Here is a 22801-nt window from a genome sequence, read left to right as displayed (position 1 = left end):
AATTGCTAAATAGTAACTAGAATGAATATGAAAACGAGGCATGGCACTGAGGGAGTTAAAGATGAATCGTAAAGCTATGGAGATTGTACGTAATATATAAACGAATAATAACTAGTGATTTCGTCGTTATAATAAGTCAAGAGGAGAGTGAATGCACCATCAGGATTCAATAATTCGTTCATCAGCTTTTTTTTTTTATTAATTTCGCTAAGTGAACATCTTTTGTGCTGTTATTGATATTTAACATCCAATTATTGAGTGTCTGTCATGTAAGGGTGGAGTTTAATATCAGTCACTGGCGATGAATTCATTGACCTTTTCATTTACTACTCAGCTCGCTACAATAGGCTGAGTTTTGTGATCATAATTGCCTTAACACTCCAATCACGAAGGCAATGTCCGGCGGGAACGTGCGTGGCGTGGATCAGCTCACCGACCCTCCCTCCTCTGATCAACCTACAGTATTTTTTTTTTTTTACAATACTATGGCTCGTAAATTACTCTCTTAACCCCCGTGAGTACCATGACGCGTTTCCATATCGATTCTGCTTGCTATTTGGTGATTTTATACAGCTCCAGAAACTTATATGGGGAATTAAAGTAGTGAAGACCATTGCCATTAATTTTTTTCACCTCCATACACCCTTCCTAATGTCAATAAAATGGTCTAATCGTACACAAATCTCAAGGTAAAAATGTGTCCCATTACTGAAGGGTTTAAAATAATAGTAAAGACTGTAGCAATAAATTTTTGACCTCTATACACCTTTCTTAATGTCAAAATAATCGTACACAAATCTCAAGGTAAAAATGTGTCACAATATTGAAGTTGATATCAGAACATCATCGTATATTACTCCACAAATAAAGCTTATATATATATTTTTTTTTCAGTACATCGTAAAACACAAACTGGTAACTGATACAGGAGGAGGAGGAGGAGGAGCATAAGGAATCAGTCTCGCAGTGAGTGTCGCAGTGGAGGGCAGGATGGTGTTCTGAAGTGAATTCCGTCATTCTTTCGCCTCTCGCGCGAATATCCGAGGCTGCATCTGACTACTGAATGTTAAAAAGAACTCTAAAACCACGTGACTTTCCCTTAAGTGATTAGACAAAGTGCCCAGGACAGTGAATTAGAGACGCCGGATGGGAGGAAAGCGGCTGCGTTTGGCTGTGTGATGTTTCGTGGCAACTGACTCAGAACGGCTCGAAGCAGTAAGTACATGAAACTTTACCAGCTGTTCTCTCTAAAGGTTCAAAGTTGTCTTGCACATGTCTTGTTTAACCCCTTCAGTACTGGGACGCATTTTTACCATAAGTTTTGGATGTAATTAGACGATTTTATTTACATTAGTGTCTATGGAGGTCAGAAGATTAATGGCCAGAGTCTTCACCATTGTAATCCCCCACGTAAGTTTCTGAAGCTGTATAAAATCGCCAAACAGTAACCAGAATAAATGTTCAAACATGTCCTGGTACTGAAGAGGTTAAATTCATGATGTGGTTTATTCATCGTGGTTTACATCTCACTGAGTTTTTATTACTTGTGTATCTAATTTCACATAGCTCGACAAATGATGCCAATATACGAGAGAGAGAGAGAGAGAGAGAGAGAGAGGAAGGTCCAGTTAATATGTCCAGGAGGATTATCAGATTAGGGAGATATTTGATGTGGACACTACGTTAGAGAGAGAGAGAGAGAGATTGGATAACAGGTCACGGATCAGTCGCAACCAGTCCGTTTTTTTCTACAACTCGTTGATGTGAGAACAGAAAATATATAACATTATGCAGTTGACGTATATCATTTGTGGGAACTGAAATGAATATCAGGGAATACGCGAATGAATCTGTCCAAATCACAAGGAAGAATGATGACAACGAACGAAGCATAGTCACTGATCGGGACACGCTAATTGATACGTGAAGGGAAAAAACGTGGGAAAAAAAAAAAAACTGAACTTCTAAAGGGAAAAAGGGAAACAAGAGGAAATGAATGACACCTCGTTGAGATAATGAATCATAAAGGGCATTGCTTCATCGAGTTAATTACACCTACTAGTAATTATGTGTTTCTATTACTATTATCCTCACTGATTTGAAAAGGTGCACTTAGAAAAGAGTGAAAGAAAGAAAAAAGATTTACTGACCAAACTCTCTCTCTCTCTCTCTCTCTCTCTCTCTCTCTCTCTCTCTCTCTCTCTCTCTCTCTCTCTCTCTCTCTCTCTCTCTCTCTCTCTCTCTCGGTATGTCAGTGAGTGGGTGTGTAGTTTTTATGAGAACAAGCAGAGAGAGGGAGAGGGAGAGGTTGAAGTCTATATTATATTCTATACTGTACTCAGGTTTCTGAATTTAAAAGGAGTTTCAGTGAAATTTACATTAATTTTACGTTATTTCACTCTAGTTTTTATTTCCAGGCAGGCTATTTTTTTTTTTTCAGCTGGGATGTAATTAAGGTCGTCTGCTTTTTACTTTTTTTCTTTTCCTTTTTTTTTTTTTTCTCGCACTTTAAAAAATGTTAATTACTGGACGCTGAATTAACTCTATACTTGTCATCATTAGCGACCAACTTCCCTTACCCAGCAAGATGAACCCAATTTTTCGGATGAAGGTGTAACGCAAATTAGTTAATTAATGGACGCCCACCAGGTACTGCTCCCCACCACCCCCATCTCTCTCTCTCTCTCTCTCTCTCTCTCTCTCTCTCTCTCTCTCTCTCTCTCTCTCTCTCTCTCTCTCTCTCTCTCTCTCTCTCTCTCTCTCTCTCTCTCTCTGTTTTAGTAGTAAATATAATTAGTAGTAGTTTTAACCCCTTCAGTACCATAACATATTTTTCATACTTATTTTGCCTACTATTGGTGATTCTGTGCAGCTTAAGAAATTTATGTGGGAGATTAAAATAGTGAAGACTCCGGCCATTAATCTTCTGATCTGTATAGACTGTTCATAATGTAACTAAAATCGTCTAATCGTATCCAAAACTCAGGGTGAAAATACATCCCAGTGCTGGAGGCGTTGATAGTTACAGTTGTAGAGAATGATGATATTGGTAATTAGAAGCATTATCTATCATCTGCTTACCCATTTTCAGTAACCCTCATGAACCCTTTAGTACCAAGACATGTTTTCATATTCCTCCTTGTGTGGGGAATTAAAATAGTGAAGACTGGCCTAACCTAACCTAACCTAACCTAACCAACGCTAACTCACTACTATGCTGTACAATCCTTCCTCTTAACCAACCATAACAGTGCCCTGGGATCATCAATTACCCCATCAGAATATAACCTAACCTTAACCTACATACCTTTCTCTCTTCTCCCTATCCACTTCTTCTCTTGTCCTCTCTCGCCACCAGTTCTGAGTCGCGTTTAGGTGTATCTTCCCACGTTTTCTTGAGTCCTTTTGGTGGACACGGACACTCGAAGACGACGCAGGAAATCTTCAGCACACTTGTTTCCCTGTTTTGCTGTTTTCCTGTTTTCCTCTTTGGCGATGTTCACAGACCGAACATGGATTGCTTTCCCCTTTCTCTCTCTCTCTCTCTCTCTCTCTCTCTCTCTCTCTCTCTCTCTCTCTCTCTCTCTCTCTCTCTCTCTCTCTCTCTCTCTCTCTCTCTCTCTCTCTCTCGTGAAGACAATTAAGGAGGGAGAAGGTAATTAGAGGATTATATGATTGGCTAACAGCTTTCCCTCCGAGTGTTGATTCCCACAGATTAGACCGCACCTGAGAGAGAGAGAGAGAGAGAGAGAGAGATTGAAAAATTCTGATGTTTTGTTCCTCTCTCTCTCTCTCTCTCTCTCTCTCTCTCTCTCTCTCTCTCTCTCTCTCTCTCTCTCTCTCTCTCTCTCTCTCTCTCTCTCTCTCTTCCCATTCCTTCCCTTTCAGTTATTCAATTTTTTTTCACTCTTCTTTTCATCTTTCATTTTTGTTTGCATTTTTTTGTTTTCACTTCAGGGCTATTCTCTCTCTCTCTCTCTCTCTCTTATCTTATACTTATACATTTTACAATAAATCAGATATATAAGGAGATTTAGACATAAAGCTCTTTGTGTTGGCAAGGAACTATTCTAAACGTCTTTTTCTCGTTAGCCTCAGCAGGCGTGGCCACCGTGAACTGATTCCACAGGCGCGCTGCCCTGGCTCTGAATGTTCGCTGGTGTTGTGAGGAGCGGGAGAGAGGCACCAGTACCTGCTGGTCCCCATCCGCTGCTTGCCTCGTATTTCTCCCGGGTGGGTGTGGCGGCAGGCTGAGGCGGGAGAGGTGAGGTGTATGTAGCACTTGAGCTTTGTGGCACACCGTCAAGGTTGCCACGTCCCTCCGGTGCTCCAGTGACGTGATACTTGCCACGCTCTCCTCGTCTTCCCCCAATAGACGAAGAGCGCGCCTCTGTATCGCGTCGAGCCGGCTGGTGTGGGTATGGGCGCTGGACATCCATGTCAAGGCACCGTACTCCATACAGGGACGGATTTGTGCCCTGTAGAGAGTGAGGATGCCTCGCGAGTGCAGACTGCCAGCCATCCTGCGCAGGGCTGACACACGCTGAGAGGTCTGGCGGGCTACAGACGTGATGTGGGTGTCGTAGCGCAGCTCACGATCCATGGTGACTCCCAGGATCTTGATGTGTTCCTGGAGAGGCAGCTGCTCGCCCTCAAACTGTAGTTGTCCTTCCACGGCCTGAGAGGCGGCAGGGGATCGTGAGATGACCATGGCGTGTGTCTTGTCCGGCGCGAAGGTGACTTGCCACACCTTCCCCCACTCTTCTGCTGCCTTCAGCTGGCGGTTGATGTTGGCCACGGCGCGCTGGCTGTCCTGGCGGCAGTAGGAGAGGGAGATTGTGCAGTCGTCGGCGTAAGCCTTGACTGCAGGAAGCTGGCGCAGGAGATCGTCTATATACACATTCCACAGGACTGGGCCAAGCACTGAGCCCTGTGGAACTGACGCTCCTATATTGGTGGGTGATGAGGTCCGCCCATTGACGACGGTTCGAAGTGTCCTTCCTTGGAGGTAATCCTCGAGTAGCTTCAGGAGACCGCCGTCGATGCCCTTGGCTTGGAGCTTAGTCAGAAGACCCGCATGCCACACTCGGTCATAAGCCCCGCGATATCAAGGGCCACTACGAGCGTGTCCAGGCCTTCGTCAAGGGTGTCCTGCCATTCCTGGGAGAGTAGGAGAAGGAGATCGGAAGTAGATCGACCTGGCCGAAACCCGAACTGGTGGGGTGAGAGAAGCTGGTGTTCATCCAGGTGCTGCCATATGACGGCTGCCACCAGTTTTCGAACACCTTACCCATCCACTGACAGTTCTCTCTCTCTCTCTCTCTCTCTCTCTCTCTCTCTCTCTCTCGCTCTCGCTCTCGCTTTTTTCGCTCTCTCCCTGGTTGAAAGAGGAGAGGAATGAAAGGATCACACAGCAAAGTATAAATTATGGGATTTTCAAGGTCAGCTTCCAAAACAGTGAGAGACACGTATGTATTTCCATTCCTTAGCGTTCACTTGTTGCTGCTTTTGTCCTGGAGGAAATTCTAGGGAAGAGGTAATAATGACTGGGTGTACCTCTCCTTTCTCCCCGCTTCCCTCTCCTTGCTGTGTTTGTTGAGGTGGTGATGGCTGTTTGCTTAGGAGAATGTATAGAGAGGTGGATACGGATGTTTGTGACTGGTTGTTTACTTACGCACCTACTACATGTCACGTACTTAACCCTTTCAGTACTGGGACGCTTTGAGTTTTGGGTGTGATTAGAAGGTTTTATTTACTTTAAGAAGGGCTTATTGAGGTTAGAAGATTAATGGCTTGAGGCTTCACGATTTTAATTCCCACATAAGTTTCTGAAGCTGTAGAGAATCGCCAAATAGTAAGTAAGCAGAATGAATATGAAAACGTCCTGGTACTGAAGGGGTTAAATCTCTTTGCATACTTGTGGTTTATTGCAACTCTGTACTGTAGTGGTGGTTGTACACACACACACACACACACACACACACACACACACACACACACACACACACACACACACACACACACACACACACACACACACACACACACACGGCATTGCGTCATCTTGCTATCCCATGCGTTTCTAGGCAGTGTGGCCTCATAAAGGAGCCATTACCACGCTGTTAACCTGTCATGTTCACCGGCTGAAGAGGCCATTACATCATTCCCTCCAGCTGAACACCCTCTAATTGTCTAAATGGTCTATATGATTATCTTCAACCTAAGGAGAATTTCCCCAATGCTATTGGCAACACAACACCCGACCCTTATTCAGAAACGCCTTGCTCTCTCGCCACGGCAATTTTCCAAGGTCACAGAGACAACTAGCCGAGTTTTCAAGACATTTTCTCCTTTAAGTAGACTAGAAGTGTTTCCGATTTATCACCAGAACGATAAAAATGTCCCTAAAATCACGAATATCTTCAACTAGAGTCTTTGGAAAGCAGTCATTTTCTCCTTTAAATAAATCTCACTCTATCACCAGAAATTAACTAGAAATCTCAATCCATCACCAGAAATAAACTAGAAATCTCAATCTATCACCACAAATAAACTAGAAATCTCAATCTATCACCAGAAATTAACTAGAAATCTCAGTCTATCACCAGAAATAAACTAGAAATCTCAATCTATCACCAGAAATTAACTAGAAATCTCAATCTATCACCAGAAATTAACTAGAAATCTCAATCTATCACCAGAAATAAACTAGAAATCTCACTCTATCACCAGAAATAAACTAGAAATCTCAATCTATCACCAGAAATTAACTAGAAATCTCACTCTATCACCAGAAATAAACTAGAAATTTCACTCTTATCACCAGAACTATAAAAATGTTCTTAAAAACACGAGTATCTTCACCTAGAGTCTTCAGAAAGCAATCATTTTCTCATCTGAATAAACTAGAGATCTCCCAGAATCTATCACCAGAACCATGAAAATGCCCTTCAAAGCACGAGAATCTTTAACTAGAAGAGTCTTTGGAATGCAGTCATGGTGAGAGGGAGAACCGTTTTAAAGTACTGAGCCAGGGTCCCTTCGCCTGACGCCCAAGCCTCCCGCCTTACCCTTCCGAGATGTCCTCCCTGACCTAACACCGCCTTGCGCCTTCTCTCCTTTGTCATTCCAGGCAAAATTAAGACCACTTTTACGATCCTTTTATGGAGCCGAGTATATATTCACAGCGCACTATAAAGAAAGGCGTTGCGAGCTTTGGTCTATCAAGTGGTAAATTAGAGAAAGCGAGAGAGAGAGAGAGAGAGAGAGAGAGAGAGAGAGAGAGAGAGAGAGAGTGAGAGAGTGAAGTTCCGAGAAAGATTACAAAGAATATCAAATAGGAACAGCCATTAGATTTCTACTTGAGAGAGAGAGAGAGAGAGAGAGAGAGAGAGAGAGAGAGAGAGAGAGAGAGAGAGAGAGAGAGAGAGAGAGAATGAGGCAGCTGGTGCACGAGTGGCTTGTGTAAAACGTGAACTACAGGAAATTAAAAGGCCTGAGAACAAAGAGTGCCTCCAGAAAAAGAAAAAAAAAGAAATATGCAGAGAAAAACACGAATTTAGCTCAAAATAAACAGGCATAGATACAGATGTGTATTGTATTACCACGTTACTGCCTTGACTGGAAAATGAAACACACACACACACACACACACACACACACACACACACACACACACATTAAGGATTATATTGCGCTGTGTAACTCACGTCATAATTCCTCTTGTGCAGCATTATGAGGCGCCAGGGTGGAGAGGCAGCTCGAGGGTCAGGCGAGCGGGGAGGAATGTAAGGAAGAGAGGAAAAATGAGGACAAGGGCAAGGTAAAGAGAGAATAAGGGATGGTGGGATGGGAAGCAGAGAGGAGGACAGTGGCAGGCAGGAAGCGAGGGATGGAGGAAAAGATGTAAGGCAGGAAGGAACGAAGAAAGGAAGGAAGGAAGTTAAGGAGACGTGGAAGAAGAAAAATATTTGACGTCTTAACGCATGCGTGAATAATTATCAGATCACTAACTCGATTATTACCGCTGCTGCTGCTGTTTCTGCTGCTGCTGCTGCTTTTAATTTTGTAGTAGTTGTAGGAGTAGTAGTAATAGCAGTAGTAGTAGCAGTAAAAAGCAGTAGCAGTAGTAGTAGTAGTAGTAGTAGTAGTAGTAGTGGTAGTAGTAGAAATAGTAGTGGTAGTAGCAGCAGCAGCCCATTATATTCGATCCATCAAAATGTGGAAGATTTATCAAACAGACATCACTAAATTACATTTCAAGAAGAGAGGTAAAAAAAAATGAAGGATGGGGTAGGTTTCCGAGTTTCGAGAAGGGTGGAAACGACATTTTAGATCCTGAGGTGACTTATACTTTGCTCTTCAAAGGCCGAGCCGAAAGGAGTGTAGAGGCTGAGTGAGGCGAAGTTTCCCCCTGTGCTCCAGTTTAAAGGGATGGAGGAGTCAAGATGCCGCTGAACTCTTGCATTAGCGAAGTGGACTGAATAAGGGTGAAACTGAGTAGAAAGTTTCGTGCAAGAGGAAAGAGGAGTTGAAGGAAGCAGCGATGGAGTTTCTTACTGCCAAAGAGCATTGACTATGAAAGTAGTTGATGGTAAAATACAGCAAGATAAGCAGTAAGTCTAGCGAAGTGAGGAAAACGTAAAGGCATTTCAAAATCTTTACCTTGGATTTTCACAACATTAGATTAGACAAAATATTTTCATGTTCAAAGTTTCCATGTTTGTTAGACACTTGCGTACGTGATTGACATTCTGAGACAACGTGTACTTGGCTTGTATTCTGAAAGGTTTACACTGACAAAAACTGGCTTGGATTTCGAGTGTTTCTGTAAATATGATGGTAGTATAACAAAGATTTTGAACTGCCAGTAAAGTGAAAAGTGAACTGAAAACCTCTATAACTTTAAAAAAAATAGTTATCATTAGGGAAAACAACCCTTTCAATATTGGAACACATTTTCACCTTGAGATTTGTATACGATCAGACCATTTTATTGACATTAGCCGAGTCTGTGGAGGTCAGAAGATTAATGGCCACAGTCCTCACTATTTCTATCACTTCTGAAACTGTATAAAATTACCAAACAGGAAGCAGAATGAATATGGAAACGCGTCATGGTGCTGAAGTGATTAATTAAGACTAGAACCCTGCAATGTACCACCACAAATAACCACTCATCAATTCCTAACAAAGACTAATAGAAATAATATGAACACAGGTGAATCAAAATATCAGGTACTAGTTTCATTCATTCACATATTGGTTCATATTATTCCCCACTATCAAGTATAAAAGCAAGAGGAGAATAAAGGCCTTGAGTTTCTTTGCCACTAGAAATTTTTACAGCAGTTGTTGAATCTTTGTGTGTTCTGAGGCTGTAAAAATTGGACCAGTTTTTTTCCTTCCCAGTAGAACAGAGAAAACCTTCAACAAAAGTCTGCAAATAAACACTCTCTCTCTCTCTCTCTCTCTCTCTCTCTCTCTCTCTCTCTCTCTCTCTCTCTCTCTCTCTCTCTCTCTCTCTCTCTCTCTCTCTCTCTCTCTCTCTCTCTCTCTCTCTGACTCATACTGACACATACTGAGAGAGAGAGAGAGAGAGAGAGAGAGAGAATACGAACGAACCCCAAAGAATTAAATCCATGGAGACGCGAAGAGAGAGGAGGAGGAGGAGGAGGAGGAGGAGGAGGAGGAGGAGGAGGAGGAGGAGGAGGAGGAGGAGGAGGAGGAGGAAGAAGAGGACGAGGACGAGGACGAGGACGAAGACAAGGACAAGGACGGATAGGCTACTCTCTCTCTCTCTCTCTCTCTCTCTCTCTCTCTCTCTCTCTCTCTCTCTCTCTCTCTCTCTCTCTCTCTCTCTCTCTCTCTCTCTCTCTCTCGCATAAATTACACGTATTTAACAAGACATCGCAATAAAAATAGATAAATTAAGACACTAAGCTAAAGAAACGAAAATGAAGAACGTAGAAACAAAGGAACAAGAGCACTCGTCTATTTGTAACTCGCAGTGGAAGAAAGAACACTGAAAAAGAAAACGGAAAAATAGTTACCACACACACACACACACACACACACTCTCTAGGGGTACGTTGCCATGTGGTGTTTGTGAAGGTAATGTATTTAACCCTTAACCCTTTCAAGACTGGGACACATTTTTACCTTGAGATTTGTGTACGATTAGACCATTTGGTTGACATTAGGAAGAGTCTATGAATGTAAGAAGATTAATGGCCACAGTCTTCACTATTTCAATCCCCCACTTGAGTTTCTGAAGCTGTATAAAGTCACCAGATAGTAACCAGAATGAATATGGAAACGCGTCATTGTCTTGAAGGGGGTTAAATGAGGAGCTTGTGTTGGTGAAAGTACGAATACAGTAGCGAGGTGGTCTCCGTTCGTGGCCTCCGTGTCAGTCTGTGCGGGAAAGAGAGGGAAGGAAAAAAGAAGAGAGAAAAGGAAAAGTTGCTCCGTCACGCTTGGAAGTTTTCTAATCTCTCGTCAGTTTATATTTGTTCGTGATGAAAAGAATTCCACCCGTGTTGTCTTATCCTGAGGGGACAAACAGACAGACAGATAGTCAGTCAGTCAGTCAGTCAGTGAGGCATACACACACACACACACACACACACACACACACACACACACACACACACACACACACACACACACACACACACACACACACACACACACACACACACACACACACACACACACACACACACACACACACAGAGAGAGAGAGAGAGAGAGAGAGAGAGACTGACACTCCAACTTTCCCGCCACTCGTTCACTAACCTTGAGGAAGAATTGTGGACTAATGAAAGAGGAAAAAAAAAGTAACTTTCTTCAACTTTCCTTAACTTTTCTTGGGAATTATTATATTTAGATTTGCCGTCAGTAAACTTTTTAATATATGATGCACCGGCCACACGTAGGAGCTCGAGCTGCGGTGTGGGACAACTCTTGCGGTAAAAGTAAAAAAGAAAGTAAGAATCTATATTTCTCTTTTCATCAAGTACTCTCATTGATTACCTATACCAAAGAGAGAGAGAGAGAGAGGTTAGCGAAGACGTTTATTCTCAAACTTAATCTTTTCACTGCTAATTTGTATACTGTTCCTTTAATTACCATCTACTTTGAGGCATTTTTCATACATACCGCAGCCGCCTCCAGGCATTGTAATAGCTAGAAATTACAGAAATAAAGGTTAGCAAAGGTAATCATTCTCAAACTTAACCTTTTCACTACTAATTTGTATTTTGTTACTTAATTACCAACCACTTTGAGGCATATTTCATATACTACATCCACCTCCGAGTATTGTAATTGCTAGAAATTGCAAAATATCTTGCTTTTTTATGCCTTTATTTCTTGTATATGCTTGTGAAGACCCCTTGCATTGTTTGTAGTGCTGAGAATTGTTTCCTGCCGCAGTGAACTGGTTAAAGTATGTTGTAGCGAAAATTTCTGTTGGTTTTCAAGGATAGTTTCGACTATAGCATTGATTTAATGGGGATTCTCACTCGTTAGCTGGTCACAGAGAGAGAGAGAGAGAGAGCATTAGATATATTTCTCAGACCACTGTTTTTATACCATTTACTTTTGTTCTACATACTATACATAAAAATAAACAAAATACATTCATACGTTCATAAAAGAGTGTGCGTGGGTGCTTGTGCGTGCGTGCGCGTGCGTGCATAACCTATTCTGCGACGCACTTTCCCTGACAGTTCTGTGCGTGCTGGTAACAGATCGCACTCCACAAGTCTTCCCCTGGCGGCGTTCAATGGAACGCTGCACCAGTTTGTTGCCATAATGTCCCGGGCCACTGTTGCTGTGAAGACAACGCTCCAGCAGGACACCATTTGAAAAAATAGGAGTTGTTGACTGACATTCAGAGACGCAGCTTTTTCTTTCATAACAAAATAATACGAATTTCCCTTTGTTTTTATGGATGTTTTACGAAATTAAAGTACAAAGAGCGGTGAGAGCTTTGTGGAGGCTTCCCTCGGTGACTGCATAAAATATTCAAATGGAGGAAGGGGACAGAATTTCATACATGGTTTAGCAATGCCCTTGACCTTTGGATCCATATGTTTTTATCATCATCTGGAGGAATGAGTGAACAGAGAGGGATTTGCACAACAGCAGCAGCGGAAACTCTCCCTCCCATACAACAAATTCATAGTCTTAACTCATTCAGTACCAGGAAGCGTTTTCCTATTCATATGGTTAGTATTTGATTTTATACAGCTTCAGAAACTCATGTAGGGATTAAAATAGTGAAGACTGTGGCCATTAATCTTTTGGCTTCCATAGACCCTTCCTAATGTTAATACAATTGTCTAATGATACCCAAAACTCAAGGTAGAAATGCGTTCCAGTACTGAAGGGGTTAATAATCGTTGGTAGTAACTGGTTTCCTAATAAAGTGTCAGGTGAAGTCATCAGTCATCCAATAAGGAGCTGTAAAAGATGATTAGAACAGTTTGTAGGTGTGGAAAAAGGTGGTATGTTTTCTATAGTGACTTTAAAGTGAGAATATGATGGCTTTTGCAGGTTCTCTTATTTCATTGTGTTCTTAGGATGATCAACCCGATTTCGCTCCATACAGTCTCTCAAAGATCGACCACACACACACACACACACACACACACACACACACACACACACACACACACACACACACACACACACACACACACACACACACACACACACACACACACACACACACACACACACACACACACACACACACACACACACTCTTTTCTGCTGACATGGCCCTGCGAACAATATTTTCACGTGTGGAAGGGTGGAGGTGTTATGAAAGCATATTTTTGCAATGTTACGCCGCTCCCAAGTGTCGTATCTACTGAGCCATGAGGGAAAGTTTTACAGAGATAGAGGAGTTTGTCTTGTAAACTACCTAACATTTCCTGTCATCGCCCTCTGAATCCAAGGTAACCGCCGCCCACACAAAAAATGTTGCTCCCACCACATCCACATTTAAAAATTTTGTGAGTCATTTTTCTCTGTTGCTGTTGTGGTTATGAATGTCTGAGTAAACGAAACGCTTCAAAATTAACTTATTTGAGACGCAATTTCAGATTACTCTGGGATTCCTTACCTGCTTCTGTATTTCCGACTTCCCATGACTTGACTTCATTCAAGAGGGAGGTTTCAAGACATTTAATCCTTTCTTTTGGCTAACTCTCTCTTGGACCTCCAAGGGGACTGGCAGCAAAGTGGGCCTTTTTTTCAATTTGTGTTGCTGTTGGCCAGTTGTACCCTCTTACATAAAAAAAATCTTTGTCCTGGTTTCTATTTTAGTTGATCGCTGCATTCTTTGGTGTTATACTTTCAACTAATAACAAAACAAGATCCATTTCTTGACTAATAATCTTGTTGTACTTAGATTATTACCTCTCATATTTGTACTGAATGTTTTTGCTCATACCCTGACGCCAAAGACAAACATTGATGACAAAAGTAAATGAATATAATAACTTCACGTAGTTCTTAACCTCTTCAGTACGATGACGCGTTTTCATATTCATTCTTGTTTCTATTAGGTGATTTTAAGCAGCTTCAGAAATTTTTATGGTGATTAAAATAGTGAAGACTGTGGCCATTAATCTTCTGACCTCCATAGACCATTCTTAATGTCAATGAAATCTTCTAATCATACCCAAAACTCAAGGTAAAAATGCGTTCCAGGAACAACTCATAGCATTCACCACTGGCTGTCGAGATTCTCTACACATAATTAATCATTCAGCAATTAAAACATTCAGCAAAGTTAATCAGACCAGCCTTGTCTCCGCCTCCCGCTACTTCAAGAGATGTGGAATTGCAGTTTAAATAAAGCATGCAGACAAACTTCGCGCCATGAATCCCTGCTGACCAAAACTCCTCTAACTTGTCGCGGCTCTCCAAGCTGTACAACAACCACACAAGAATACACCAAAACTTGCCGCACTCTCTCCTCCAACAATATATATGTATGCTGCTGCTATTACTACTGCTAATACTTGTACTACTTCAACTTCTTCTATTACTACTAATATTACTGCTGCTGCTACTACTACTACTACTACTACTACTACTACTACTACTACTACTACTACTACTACTACTACTACTACTACTGACAAGCTAGGTGACGTGATGTTTACCCGTCTATTCTTTTGAAATGATTCCACTGCCAAAAAGAAATTTAACATTGTTACTGTTTTATTGTACAGAATAATTTTTGGTGTGCATTGATTTATATTATGTATGCAAATTACACCCGTCACTTTCCCTACGCTGTATAATTAATAATGCTTTGCCTACCGTAAACATATGCCTGAAATAGAGGGAAAATGTGAGGCAGAAATGTAATTGGTACTGACGTTGATAGAGCGAGCTTGGCGAAATGTTGCAAAATACATCACGTTGACCAGCTGAACTACTAAGAGCGAAGAAATATTGTGTGGTACGTGAAATACTCGCTCATAGATATTTCATTCAGCATGCATTATATATATCCGTTCTAGTAGATCTCCACCGACCACCATTCAATGTTCCCACTCGCCTGCTTTCTCCACCAACACCACCACAGACGCGTTCCATCCACACCTTAACCTCCACCTAATCTTCCCGCTCGCCTCCTTTCTCCATCCATACCTTAACCTCCACCTAATCATCTCACTCGCCTCCTTTCTCCACCTGCACCACCACAGACGCGTTCCTTCCACGCCCGCCACCTCTACCCAATCATTGTTGTCCGCTCTGCCCCAAACCAACCCGCCACACATCCACTCATAACCTGCTCCACTTCTGCAACACTTAACCTTGTGCCGAGTCTAGCAGAGTAATTCGGAAGTGCCATGGAGGAAGGGACTGAGAGAGAGAGAGAGAGAGAGAGAGAGAGAGAGAGAGAGAGAGAGAGAGAGAGAGTGTGTCGTGGGTGCTAATTAAAGGTGCATTACAGTATATTTTGATGAATGAAAGCTTCTTAGTGGTTTAGCTGCGACGGACGTGCTTATTAAACATATTGATATTATTGCCAGTCTTCTGTGTGTGTGTATGTGTGTGTGTGTGTGTGTGTGTGTGTGTGTGTGTGTGTGTGTGTGTGTGTGTGTGTAAGCTCTGGAAATTGATGTGGCAAGAACGAATACTTATTATGTTAGCGGGAAGAGATAATAATGCTAATATTTCCCGGATTAAGACCTGTATGCATGGAGGTGTGTCGTAACGTAGAGTGAAGTATTGTGTTAAGGTCGTGTGAAGGACGTGGAGGAAGAAACACGGAGGTGACAATACTTGAAGGAACATTAAGAAGGGAGTTTGTCACCATTATCGCTATGATATACAACGGTTAATGATAATATAATCGACACGGTGATGATGATTGCAAAGGGGTGGTGGTGAGGTGTGTGTGTGTGTGTGTGTGTGTGGATGGGGAAGCCGTGTGATAGAACAGAAAAAGTGAAATTAACCTCTTTAGACTATAACTTGGTGACCGTGGCATATAAACCTGAGAGAAGCGAGAGTTTCCAGAGAATTTCCTTAATATTCTGTGAGCAGATAACGGATAACAAGGCTGCGTCACGCTCCCCCCCATCTCCCTCATACCTCGAGCTGCCGTTACTTCACTTAATTAATTTTCCTGGTAGTATAATTTTGTTCCCAGTTTACATTTATGATCATAACACGTGCAGTGAAAAAAAGTAAAAAAAAATCGAATTCCTTTCTAATCCGAGTTAGATTAATGAGGGTAACGCTAATAGGGTGTTGTGTGCTCTTCCAAGAACACTGCACACTTTTTACATCCCCGCTTGTTTTTTAGGCGCCCGATATAAGATGTGCCAAAGTCAAAAAGTGGCGAGGAAATTAACTAATCCTGCGTTCACAAAGAGGCGGCGTGAGCAGCTTTCATGATTGGCAAGGAGCTCAAGATTAGGCAATTAAGGCCTACTCTGTACGCTCCAGGCTTTGATGAGATGGCAGGGAAAGACTGGGAAAGAATTAAGTGAATGAGGCACAACGTTGAGATCAGGCAGCCCCAGCACTACTAAAGGCGAGTGGCGAGGGAGAGATGCCGGGAATAGCAGCCAGTTACGTGTCTTACATTAGTTAGGAAATGTTGAAGCGCCGCCACTCTGCGTTACTTACTCATTTGCATATCTGCCGTCTATTCACCGCAGTCTCGTGTTTACTTGTGGGTTTTGTGGGCTTCCTTTCCCCGGTTGCTCTCCTAGATGTGGATGATACACCACTGGAGTACCAGGACGCGTTTCTATATTCATTCTGCTTACTATTTGGGTATTTTATACAGCTTCAGAAACATATGTGGGGATTAAAATAGTGAAGAATGTAGCTATTAATCTTCTGACCTTCATAGACTCTTCCTAATGTCAATAAAATGGTTTAATCGTACTTAAATTTTGAAGGGGTTAAATTGGTGAAGACTAACCATTAATCTTCTTACCTCCATAGACTCTTCCTAATGTCATCAAACTAGTCTTATCGTACACAAATCTCAAGGTAAAATGTCCCAGTGCTGAAGGGGTTGAAATAGTAAAGACTAACCATTAATCTTGTAACCTCCATAGACTTTTCCTAATGTCAATAAAATTGTAATCTCAAGGTTAAATTACTGTACAGTACTGAAGGGGTTAATCATGTGGTCGTTTGTAAAGAAAGCACCTCCGTCTAGCACTGTAGAGTGGAGAGTGAGTAACTGAGACTATTATGGGCGGTAGGTCACAATCCCTCTCCCTCCCTGCCGGTTCCTCTTCCTCTTAATTAACGTTCCCTGTATATAACTCTGTCCCAAGGTTCATCCTCCTCTGTCGCGGCTCACTTCATTGTCTGCTACACAGTGCATCAGTGTCACTGTGTAGCTTTTAGTAGTGTAGTTTTATATGTAGTGTTATTTGTGTTTGTGTATTAGATGGCAGGTTTTGTCAGTGGAAAACGGACGGTAATTTTTGGTTCCCTTGCTAATTTTTCAGTATTGTGTCTCGGTAATGATGTTTATTACTATTTGTACTAATTATTCGAAGGATGGGCTCAGGTCTAGAGCTGCAAAAAATGTGAAAAAGTTGCCCACAAAGCTGCCAGTCCTCAACCCCTTCACTACCATGCCGTGCTTTCATATTGATTATTTTTACTATTTGGTGATCTTATACAGCTTCAGAAACTTATGTGGTGATTGAAGTAGTAAAGACTCTGGCCTTTAAGCTTCTGACATCCATAGACCTTTTCTAATGTAAATAAATTCGTCTAATGATCTCCAAAACTCAAGGTCAAAATGCGTCTTGGTACTGAAGAGGTTAAAAAGAACTCTCAAATGGACTACCTAAAGCTGAAGGATAATTATTTTGATTTGATGTAATTTGCAATCCTTTAAGTCTTAGCGTGTCACTGTGAATACTGGCATCTTATAACCCAGAGGTACCCTTGACGATAACCCCTAAATCCTCCCACCTGATGCTGCCACAAATTTTCCTTATACCCTCTACAACATACTGCGAGAATTTTCTTTTCCTGAGCAGCGTCTGGGCGGAAAGACGGATGCGGTAAAGAAAGACAGTATTGGGTATGAATTTGAACTTATGCAATGCTGTCTTTGCCTAATGTATCACGCCATTATTGTCTGGAAACTTTAAGATATAGCGCTGCACTCTTTCCCTGGAGAAGTTTATCTCAAGTTGAACGGTGACGTGGAGGCAGATGATGCGGAGGAGGAATACAAAGGAATGCAAGAGAGGAGGAGGAAGAGGAGGAAAAAGAGAAGGATGAAGATGGAGGAAAATGAAGAAGAAAAGAGAAAGAATAATGATAAAATAAACAGCAACAATAATAAATAGAGAAAAAGAGGATATGGAGCAGGAAGAAAGAGACAAAAGAGAAGGATTACTAAGGATAGCCTCAATAATACATGCACCCCTTTGTGTGTGTGTGTGTGTGTGTGTGTGTGTGTGTGTGTGTGTGTGACTGATATTCTACTCTTTAATATAACACATTTCTCGTTAAACTCAAAACATTTTACCCGAGTGAATTCTTATCTACATTGTATTTTGATAGAGAGCCAGCGGGTGTCCAGGAATCCTTAGGTCCTGGTTAGAGAGGTGGAGGGACGGCGATTGTGCCTTCCGGGTTGATCACTAATGGATGCCTACTATACATTTCAGCGGTGGACAAACGGTGTTTTTTGCAGATATCTCCTAAACGAATCGTTGGATGAGTATGATATTTCAACACACTACCTTGAACATCCGTTCGTAATTTATGGTTAACATACCACAGTGCTATATGTGTTATGTGAGGAGTTTACTGAGTGATATTACGCCTAATCCAGTCATCATATCGAAGGTGTTATACAGAATCGGACGAGTGTGGGGTACTCGTCTAACCCTCCACCACCACCACCACCACCACCACCCTGAAGAACCCCCAGACCACTCCTTCTCTACCCCAGTATCGCATGACCCTCTTCCCCGCTTCCCTCTTCACCCCTTATTCACACCATCAGCCTTCCACCTTTGATTTTTTCCCTATTGTAATTACATACGTATAGGTATAATAGTTACATACGTCAGTATGTACATACATATCATACATTAATGATATTATTTAATACAATTGCTGGTATATGTGGACATGAAAACCAGAGTGGGTCAAACGACCGTGAAAGCAATAGCTAATTCCGCTGTTAATGGCCGTATAGCAACGTATCTAACAACAAAATAATATTATATATAAACTGGACCACTTTTTATGATCAATAGGTAGACAGTACGTAATAAGAGTATCAACTTTTCCTAACAGTAGAAGGTCCAGGTCACAGGTAATTCCAGCACCGTTTGTCCACCGCTGAAATGTATAGTAGGAAGGGTGAGGCCGTTTGTAGTTCCGCGGTGAGTGTGAACCATGCAGCGCCGGAGTGAGGAGGTCTCGCCCGCCAGAATAGATGCACAGGGTAAGGGAGGGAAGGGAGTTTAGACCCTTTCCCTTATTTTTCTTTCATTCAGGCTATTCAAAACGGATTCAGGGACAAATTGTGGGTGTTTAGATGCTAAATTCTACGTACTTTTCTCATTCAGCGTCTCAAAAAGGATTCAGGGACAAATTAAGGGTGTTTAGATGCTTAATTCTACCAAATCCTGCCTATTTTTCTCATTCAGCATTCTCAAAACATATTCAGGGACAAATTGAGGGGTTTCAGAGAGTTAACCCCTTCAGTACCATGACGCGTTTACATATTTATTCTGCTTTAGAAACTTAAGTGGGGATTAAAATAGTGAAGACTGGGGCCATTAATCTTCTGACCTCCATGGATCTTTGCTAATGTCAGTAAAATGGTCTAATGGTCCACAAATCTTAAGGTAAAAATGTGTTCCAGTACTGAAGGGGTTTACTACCAAATTCTGTCTTTTTGTTATTCTGTCTTCTCAAAATTTATTCAGTGAGAAAAAGAGGTAGTTTAGATCCAAAATAGACGAATTTTGAAGTACATTTTTATACCTTTTATTTGAGCTTTACAAAACATGTACCTGTATAGATGGAAAAAAGAAAAGGTTCGTCAGGCAAGAGAAAACATCAACTATTCTTCCTCTGATATATGAAATTAGGAGTATCTCATTATATCGCTCATATCACGAACCAAGGAAACACTCAACTACAAGCAATTCTTAAACTCGCCGTCCTGAGTGCAAAAGTGAAGAAAACTCTGCGATGATGGAACAGGAAGTCACAGAGGCGCTGGTGCTGGTGCTGGTGCTGGTGCGGTGACAGGGAGTTGCTGGAAGAATCGCTGGGTGAGTGAGTGAATGTGGCACGGATTGGTGGAAGCTTTTCGAGGAGGAAGAGTATGAGAAGGAAAAGGATGAGAGATTTTTGAGATACAGAGAGGGCAGACTTTTTCACAGAGGGCTGGAAGGACGATGACACAGAGAGAGAGAGAGAGAGAGAGAGAGAGAGAGAGAGAGAGAGAGAGAGAGAGAGAGAGAGAGAGAGAGAGAGAGAGAGAGAGAGAGAGAGAGAGGGAGGGAGAGGGAGAGGGAGAGAGCGCACATATACAACACATACATATCATATCCTATTCCTTTCATCTAATGAGGCCCTACATCGTGGAGCACCGCAGCAAACACTTCACTCATCTTCACCCTTCCTTATACCACGAGTCGGCTTATTGCGTCACCACCACCACCACCACCACCGCGGTCATGGGGTGTTACTCAGAAAATAATGTCAAATATGGGATAACTTAGTATCTGTATTATTCATGTGTTGCTCGATCTTCCATGCATGAACGACCACGCCTTATACATAAACATTTGCCATGCCTCCCGGAAGCCAGTCTTGTTCATTGGATTGTGTACGTAAGAGATAACTTAAGGGACACCCTCAAGGCTCGTGGCTGGAGCGAAGTAATCGATCCTGCCGAGACTTGTTCAGAAAGTGGAGGTTGCCTGTGGCCAGATATAGAGCAATGTCAGCTGAGCAAACGTTGCTTGGCAGGTGAAGTGCTCTGTTACCATCACGATGTGTCAGAGAAGTGGAAATAATGTTTGTCATACTTACAATTTATTTTTTTCTCCGGGGATTAGGATTCTCATGTATAAATTAAATGGATGTACACATAATTGATGTCCTCAATGACTGTATCAATATGGAACTTATTCACCTTTGAAAGACTGACACAGGGATTCACGTTCTACCATGTTCATGGCTCGCCTGGCTCGCATGTCTAAGCCTGATTGGAGTGGGAGGAAAGTAGCGAGCATGGAGGAGTCAACTAGGAGGAAGGACATGTCAATACATAGGAAAAAATAATTGGTAAATTCAAATCTACAGGACAAAATGTTCCCTGAAGGACAGAGAGGGGACGAGGAGACGGGAGACGGCGCACTGCAGGTCTAGTAAAACCAGTCAGGCTTCTGGGCGCTGTTCACCGACGGCAGTGTGGAAATGGGCACATCAGTCTTGTTAATGCATCACGACGTGAGTTAGCACTGTAATGCTGCATTGCAATTTATGGGCGGAGATGGAGATGCGGTTCTTTATGTGCACCAATGCCATGCTGACTCAGACTGGAGTGCCTTTATTATTTTTCACTTCAGGAATTGCGTGTGTAGAGTTTGATATTCTCTAACTATTGCACATGTAGAATATCTCATTTTCTGGACGTGCGTCATTGCTCTCCTTCACCAGTGAAAGATTAATATTGGAGAGAGACGTGAATATTGGTGGACTTTCACATGGACACGCGACATGTAAATGAAATAAACATATAGCGACTGGACCTGATTGGCAGATATATATAGACAAGCAGGGATTGGATGCGAGTATTGAGGTGCGGATGGGAAGCCTTAGCACCACATCACTACATCTTGAGTGCTTCTGGCAAACACGACGTTAATAACATCACCCACCGTCATCATTGCCAACATCGTCATTAAGAATAGCCAACCCAGTGTTTCCTGTAACCTAATAAGAAAGTCCAGATCAATAACACGAATTTATTTACCACAAGCAGCTACAGCAGAGACCTTCCATCTCTCCATTTGAATCTCTCACACATGTCACTTTTTATCATTTCTGGTTTGCCATTTGGTCTTTCAGTTCGTTGGACAATCATCAGCTGTTTGTAACATTCTAAACAGTTGTCTTGTTATCATATTCGGTTTTAGTCTTGATTTCTATAACAACTCTTCCTCCTCCTCCTCCTCCTCCTCCTCCTCCTCCTCCTCCTCCTCCTCCTCCTCCTCCTCCTCCTCCTCCTCCTCCTCCTCCTCCTCCTCCTCCTCCTCCTCCTCCTCCTCCTCCTCCTCCTCCTCCTCCTCGTCCTCTCCTCTCCTCTCCTCTCCTCTCCTCTCCTCTCCTCTCCTCCATCTCATCTCATCTCTCCTGTCCTCTGCTGTCCTCTCATCTCCTGTCCTATACTCTACTATACTGTACTCTACTCTGCTCTCCTCATCCTTGTTCTCCTTTTCCTTCTCCTTATCCTTTTCCATCTTTTGTCCTCCTCCTCCTCCTCCTTCTCCATCTCCATCTCCTTCTCCTTCTCCTTCTCCTCCTCCTTCTCCATCTCCTCCATCTCCTTCTTCTCCTCCTCCAAAACAGCCCACATTGCAGCGACTTGAATTGATAAAAGAAGCAAACAACGTCCAGGACGAAGGCAGCGAGAATGCAATAATGAGTCTCTCGAACTCGTCCTCCGCTGCAGCCATTGATTATATCCATCCGCCTTAACTTGTGTGTTGTGCAAATTAGTCAGAATCTTTGGCTAGTTAGTTTTTGGCTTGATTCTGGGAAAGAGGTGTTCGTTTATTCTTTTTTTTTTTTCATTTTAGATAGTTTTTATTTTTCTATTTATCACTTTTTTATGGAGAGTTTGTTTTCTTTTTTACTTTTTGGTTTCTATTTTTTTTTTTTTTATTACTTTTAATTTCTTCATCATAGGTTCGAGTTTTGAAAGAACATCAAGTCGCCTTATTATATTTTTTGGGGAGAGAATTTATTGTCTGTTTGCATTGCTTTCTACTCTACTATGATAAAACTTCATACATTAGTGTTTTGAAATAGCAAGTTCTCTCATTATATTTTCAAGGGCCACATTTATTATTAGTCGGGTTCTCTGATGTTCTTTTCTCCTTCCTATATTAAGGGTGTTAGGAAAGCATCCTATAAGACCGATAACATGTAGACTAAAAGGAGATTTCAAGACATTTAACTCTTTTTTGCAGCTAACTCTCAGACATTTATCACTTTCTTGGGCTAACTCTCGGTCCTACAA

General features: G+C 42.1%; 1 protein-coding gene across 5 annotated transcripts in view; it reads left to right on the top strand.

The window, feature by feature from the left end:
* The first annotated feature begins 933 nt into the window (after nt 1-933).
* The window catches only part of LOC123504326, a 99313-nt gene continuing 77445 nt past the window's right edge, over nt 934-22801 (top strand). For 2 of the 5 annotated variants that reach the window (XM_045254753.1, XM_045254754.1), the window contains exon 1: nt 946-1215. The gene's annotated coding sequence lies outside the window, so the exon portion shown is untranslated. Of the gene's footprint in view, nt 1216-22801 lie in introns of all 5 variants that reach the window. The other 3 variants (XR_006674816.1, XM_045254760.1, XR_006674817.1) reach the window with 2 other exon arrangements.

The sequence above is a fragment of the Portunus trituberculatus genome, chromosome 15 (genome assembly GCF_017591435.1).
Source record: "Portunus trituberculatus isolate SZX2019 chromosome 15, ASM1759143v1, whole genome shotgun sequence".
Classification (NCBI taxonomy): domain Eukaryota; kingdom Metazoa; phylum Arthropoda; class Malacostraca; order Decapoda; family Portunidae; genus Portunus; species Portunus trituberculatus.
The sequence above is the reverse complement of the archived record's forward strand: the minus strand, read 5'-3'. Positions and strand labels throughout refer to the sequence as shown.